This window comes from Panthera uncia, chromosome C2 (genome assembly GCF_023721935.1).
Source record: "Panthera uncia isolate 11264 chromosome C2, Puncia_PCG_1.0, whole genome shotgun sequence".
NCBI lineage: Eukaryota > Metazoa > Chordata > Mammalia > Carnivora > Felidae > Panthera > Panthera uncia.
Window position 1 is genome coordinate 148,140,441 of NC_064810.1, and position 6,415 is coordinate 148,146,855.

Consider the following 6,415-nt stretch of genomic DNA (forward strand, 5'->3'; position numbering starts at 1 on the left):
CGAGTGAGGAGGGATTTTCTGTTGAAGATAGAGAGGATCATGTGGGGAGGAGTGTGACAGCCCCTCGGAATGAGAGTGACCCCAGCTGACAGCCAGTAAGGTTCAGTCCTATGACTCCTACCAGGACTTGAGTCCTACCAGACTTCCGACCTACGGACTGTGTGTTATTAAATGGGTGTTATATTTAAAGCTGCTACATGTGTGCTGATTTGTTATACAGCAGGAGAAAAATATATACATATATAAATATAAATATATACTCTATTTTTAATTTCAGCCGTGTCCCTGGGATATAGTTCCCAAAGATAAAGTGGTTGTAATTTCTCTTTAAACTCACCAATATATGATCTCATTTTATTTCTCTACTTCGATGGGCAGAAGTTGGTATTGATTAAGCAAGTTCTTGGGAAAACCTTCAGGTTATATGACTGTTCATATCCAACGACACTGAAAAACCCCTTCCTGTTAACACAGCCTGTGAGAACTAGCATACTTGGGTTCTGTGCACTTTTCTAACTTCTAATGCTACCCTAGCTGTATCAGTCAGGATTCAGCCAGAGAAGGAGAGCTCATGAGCAGGCCCCAAGCTTGTGCCCAAGCTGTTAGCCACAGAGGGAACTTTTTTTTCTCGCTGGCTCTCTCTCAGAAGCCTCAGCCCTGTTTTTAAGGATGTCCAACTGATTAAGTCAGGCTGACTCAAATTATCCAGGATAATCTTCCTTACTTAAATACAACTGATTAGGGTCATTAATTACATCTTCAGAATCCCCATCCATCAACATCTAGATTGGCATTTGAATAACTGGGGGTTATAGCATGGAAAAATTGACCCAGCAAAAGCCATCACTCCCTTAGCTCAGATATTAGCTCCAGCCTCCTGAATTTTATTTTTCTCTTCTTAAAACATCTTTATCTGTTGTTCTAAGTGCTGGCCTCAAAAATGAGCTGGGAAGTGTTCCTTCCTTTTTTATTCTCTTAAAGAGCTGTGTGATACTGGTATTATTTCTTCCTCAAATGGTGGCTAGAAGTCACTGGTAAAGCCACCTGGGCCTGGCGTTTTCCTTGTGAGAAGCTCTTTTTAAACTTTGAATTCAATGTCTTTAATAGACACAAGGCTCTTCAGACTTTTAACTTCTTTTAGTGTCACTCTGAGTAATTCTGTCTTCCAAGGAATTATGGATTTCATCTAAGGTGCCACATTTCTTGGCATAAAATAATTCATAGTATTGCTTGGTAACTTTTTAGTATCTGTATGTTGTGTAGCAATGTCCCTTCTTTCATTTCTGATAGTACTTTCTCTTCCTCTCAGTCCTACGAGAGGTCCATTAGGATAGATAGGACCAATCAATTTTATGGATCTTTTCAAATAACCCACTCTTGGTTTCTTTGCTTTTCTCTATTGTGTGACTGTCTTCCATTTCACTGATTTCACTTTACTATTTCTTTCCTTTTGCCTTCTTAAAGTTTAATTGCTCTTATTTTCTATCCTTTTTAAAAGATGAAATTCTACATCACTGATTTTGTAGCATTCTTTTCCAGAGCTGGGACTCCACCTAAGGACTTCTTTGGCTGGTATATTAGGTTTTAGTGGTCATTAGTTCAGCTCTTCCACAAGAAGAGCTTTTAGATCTGTTTTTAGATCTTCTTTTAGATTTTTTTTTTTTGACTTGGGGGTCATATAGAAGTGTGTTGTTTAATTTCTGAATACTTGGGTACTTCCCATGTATCATTTTATTGTTGAACTTTTAGTTTAGTTCCATTGTGGTCAGATAACATATTCCATATGATTTCAGTCCCTTTCAATTTATTGAGATTTTTAGGGGTCCAGCATATGGTGTCTGTTGGTGAACGGTCCCTATGCACTTCTGAGGACTGTGTATTATTCAGTGAATAATGAAGTGAAGTTTTCTCTAAATGTGTAGTTGGTTAAATTATGTGATAGTATTGCAAATTCTCTACACATTATTTTTTATTTAAGTGTCCAAATAGTAACTAGATAAGAGGCATAAATTCTCCAACTATAACTATAGATTCATCCATTCCTTTTTTTAGTTCTGTGATTTTGCTTCATGTATTTTGAATTTTTGTTCATAGAAACATAATGATTTAGGACCCCTATGTCTTTTTATGAACTGAAAGATCGCTCTTGAACTGTACTTTGAATATTAATACAGAGACTTTGACTTTCTTAGGGCTGCTATTTACATATCTGTAACTACTCACAGTGTACCTTGCTGTAATATAATAATTCTTTATATCTAATCTAAGAATCTTATAACAAAATATTTTCATTTACCCTCTTCCAGTCACCTGTTTTGTTTCCACATAAGTTTTTACCCTACAATACATTATTATTGCTCTTTTTTTTTAAACATTATCAATGAGAAAAAGCTTTGTGATTTACCCACATATTCACCATTTCTAGCAATCTCTGTTCCCTTGTGTAAATCCGGGTTGCACTCTGGCATTATTTCATTTTTGCCCTTCTCTCTGAATGACTTCCTTTAGTGCAGGTCTGCTGGCAGTAAATTCCCTCAGCTTTCGTTGATCTGAAAAGTCCATATTTCATCCTAATTTTTAAAAGATACTCATGCTGGATATATAGTTCTAAGCTGACTGTTTTATTCTTTCAGCACATAAAAGATGCTGTTACATTGACTTCTGGTAGCATTGTGTTTGATAAGACATAAGTAGAGATTCTTATCATTAGTTTCTATGTGTATTTTTCCCCCTGCTTCTTTCAAGACTTACTCTTTATCTTGTTTTTTATCAGTTTGAATATGATGTGTTTATGTGGGGCTTTCCTTGTGTGTAACCAGCATGGATTTGTGTAGCTTCCTGAACTTCTGGATTGATTTTTTTTTTTAAATCAAAACTAGAAAATTTTCAGACATTTCTTCAAACATTTTTTGCACAATCTCTTTACTCTTCTTCTAGGATTCCAATTATTCACGTATCAGACCACTTGCTGTTGTTCCCCAAGTCACCAAAGATGTGTATTTTTCCAATAGCTTCTTCTTTCTGTTTAATTTGCATAGTGTCTATTGATCTATTTTTAAGTTCGCTGATCATTTCTTTTTCAGTGTCCACCTTGTGTTAAGCTCATCCAGGGAATTTCAAATATTGTACTTTTCAGTTCCTGAATTTCTCTTTAGTTGTTTTAGAAAATAGTTTTCTATCTCTTCCCTGAGATTACCCATCTGTTCATTCATTCAGTCTGTCTTTTTCTTTATTTTCTAAATTTATCTACATAAATTTTTAAGGTCCTTGTCAGCGAATTCCAGCATGTGTATTTTCCATGGATGTGTTTCTCTTTACTTTTTCTCCCTCCTGGTAATAGCCCACATTTTCCTGCCTTTTTGTATGTTTCAAAAATGTCTATGTTCTGAACATTGTGGCTGTTATGTAGTTGACAGTTTGCATTATGTTAGCTTTAAAAAAAAATGTTGAGCTTTGTTTTGGCCAACAATTCCTTTACTGGAGACTTGGCTTGATCTTATCAAATCTTGATTTTAACTTTTATTTGGAGGGGTATAGAGTATCTCCCCCCTTATTTCGTGGCCTTTATAGGATCTCGGCAGAATTTTTAGGTGCACAATGAAATCATTCCACTCTGACTGGTTGGAATTCTAAACCGTATCTATCTTTGTCATCTCTAAAATCTGTTCATCTCAAAGGTGAATAGAATCTCTGTTCACCTTACAGCCGAGTAGCTGTTCTCTGCCAAGCCTTTTGGAGTCTTGTTCTGCTTATGTCCATTTTAGTATTTGACCAGACTTCAAGGGGTTCCTATGCATATTTCTTGGGTTCCTTCTCTGTACACTCCCTCTTCTCTGCTTCCCTGCTCAGCAAATTCCAGTTGCCTCCAAAGCTCTGGTTTTCAGTATGTGTTTCCTTTGTTCAGGCAGATAATTGATCTCTGCTTGTGCTCTCTTCCCTACGCTACCATTTTGGAAGTGCCCTCAAGATGCCTCAGATGCCAGGATGTATGTGGGGTTCACTTCATGTGTTTTTTTTCCTTTTTCTAAAGGATCACAGATCTGTGTTGTCCGTGGTCCAAAGTCTTAAATATTTCTTCACATATTTTGTCCGGTTTTAGAGATGTTCATACCAGGAGTGTAAGTCTGATGCCCATTATTCTATCATGGTCAGAATCAGAAGTTTTCTTTAATTATCTTAAACACTTAAAATGTGTAGTTTCTGCCAGATTATTATATCACATATGTAGTTTTTTCATCATGGTGAATTATTTCCTCCTGTGTCTTGTAATTTGGGATTGTGAGCTAATCATTAACAGAACTTTATCTGTGAGAATTCTATAGAGTACAAGCTGAGGACATATTCTTCGGAGTAATTTATTTCTTTTCTTCCAATGGCCAAGAGTATTACTGTAAATTTACACATTACTTTCTTGTATCATTTAGTTAAAACATTTTTTTTAACCTAAAGCCCAGGTCAGGGACAGGCCCACATTCTTAGTCTCAGTTGAGGGACTTTCTTTTTATCCCCCACACCCAATGCTAGTGAGGGGATAAAATTGATTTTTTCCCCTAGGTTGCCTGTTCAGTTAAGGCAGATAGTGGAACCTATCAAAGATTCTAGCTTTATTCTAGGATCTTGGTTCTGCCTTTCATGGGCCTGGGCTTTATCTCCCTTCCCTACCTTTCCATCACAGCCCAATTCTTTAGGTCAGTCCTTAGGCAAAACTAACTACTCTTCTCACCACCAGACATCTGTGGAAGCCACAAACATAAACTCGTGAAGTTGCATCTCTGGTATCTAGTTTTCTTAGTTTCTGACAGTTGAAAATTTCCAAAATGCTTAGTAATACAATTCAAAGATGTTATATTTGCCATCATTTCTTAATGTTTTTAGTAGGAGGAGTTTTAGACTTCTCATTCCACAACATTGCTGAAACTAGAACTTTCTTTTATATATTCTTTAAAAATTAAATATGGCTTAAAAAATTAAATATGGTAAGTTACTTGCATGGCCTGGGCCATGTTAATGATCTCAACATGCTCAGTCTTCTGTGATTATTCAAATTTATTGCCAATTGCCTTCTTTTAAGCTTAGGAGAATAATTTATTACTAACATTTGCCCCAATCCAACCGAAGAAAAAATACTTATGATTTTACTGTGCATACAATCCCTCTGAACATAGCCAACTTGCAGCCTCATTGCAGAGACACTGAATCTCAAAGGAAATATCCATCTCATCCATTTAATGGGTGCCTGGAGTCTTTGGTTTTTGAATAGCATAACTAGGTATTATAAGACTAGGAATAAAAATAGGAAACTAAGAATAAGGAAACTAGGAATGCTGAATAGGCTTTTTTCCTTCCCTGTATTTGAGCAAAGCTGATCTTAAATGAATTCAGAAGTTTGAATTCCCTCTCCATCCAGCACCATTATTTCATTACTTAATATACACTTGTGGCATAGATTAGGTTCCTGGTTCTTCTCTACCAGATTCAGTATTTCACTGGAAAATGTATTTTGAAAACACTATTTGTTTTTATTTTGTATATTCATAACTATGAAATATCAAAAAAGGAAACTCGAAATATAGGATAAGAAACAAGAACTAGGGGCAGCTGGGTGGCTCAGCTGGTTAAGCATCCAACTCTGGGTTTCAGCTCAGGTCACGATCTCATGGTTCATGAGTTTGAGCCCCACATCAGTCTCCATCCTGGCAGTGCTGGACCTGCTTGGGATTCTCTCTCTCCCTCTTTGTCCCTCCACCACTCATGCTCTCTCTCTCTCTCTCTCTCTCTCTCTCTCTCTCTCTAAATAAATAGACTTTAAAAAAAACCAAGAACTTACTTAAAGCATAAACATTGGTAGGAAATGTCTTTCCCTGTAGTTCTAAACACGTGGCACATAAAATCATGCCTCTCACTCCCCCCCCACCATAAACTATTTGATATGCTATTACAATGCATTTTATAAAAATCTTAGTCTAATAAATGGACTACAATATTACTTATCATTTTTGGTAGTTGGGAGTTTGAGTTTCTATCAGTTAGGATTGCCTTGAGCTGTCCAACAATAAGTTGGGAGATACAGGGTCTGAGAGGGACACAGCAGCTCAATTTTTCTGTCAGGAGTCCAAGTTCCTTCTATGTCCCTGCTCTATCATCCTTAACATATGCTTCTTGTCTCCGTATTTACATGTCCACTATTTGCTTAAAAAGGCTTTTAATGTGAAATTACTGGGCCAAAGGGCATGAATTTTTTAAGGCTCTTTTTATATTCTTTCATAAAGTTTATACTACACCTTTTTTACTAATATACAATGCTATCGGATTCACATTTAAGATTCTGTTTACTTCAGCTTCTCCAATGTGGCATATCATAATTATGGTTACTAGATGTAGATGTTGTGGCCTTAAATTAGCTCCACTGTGCACA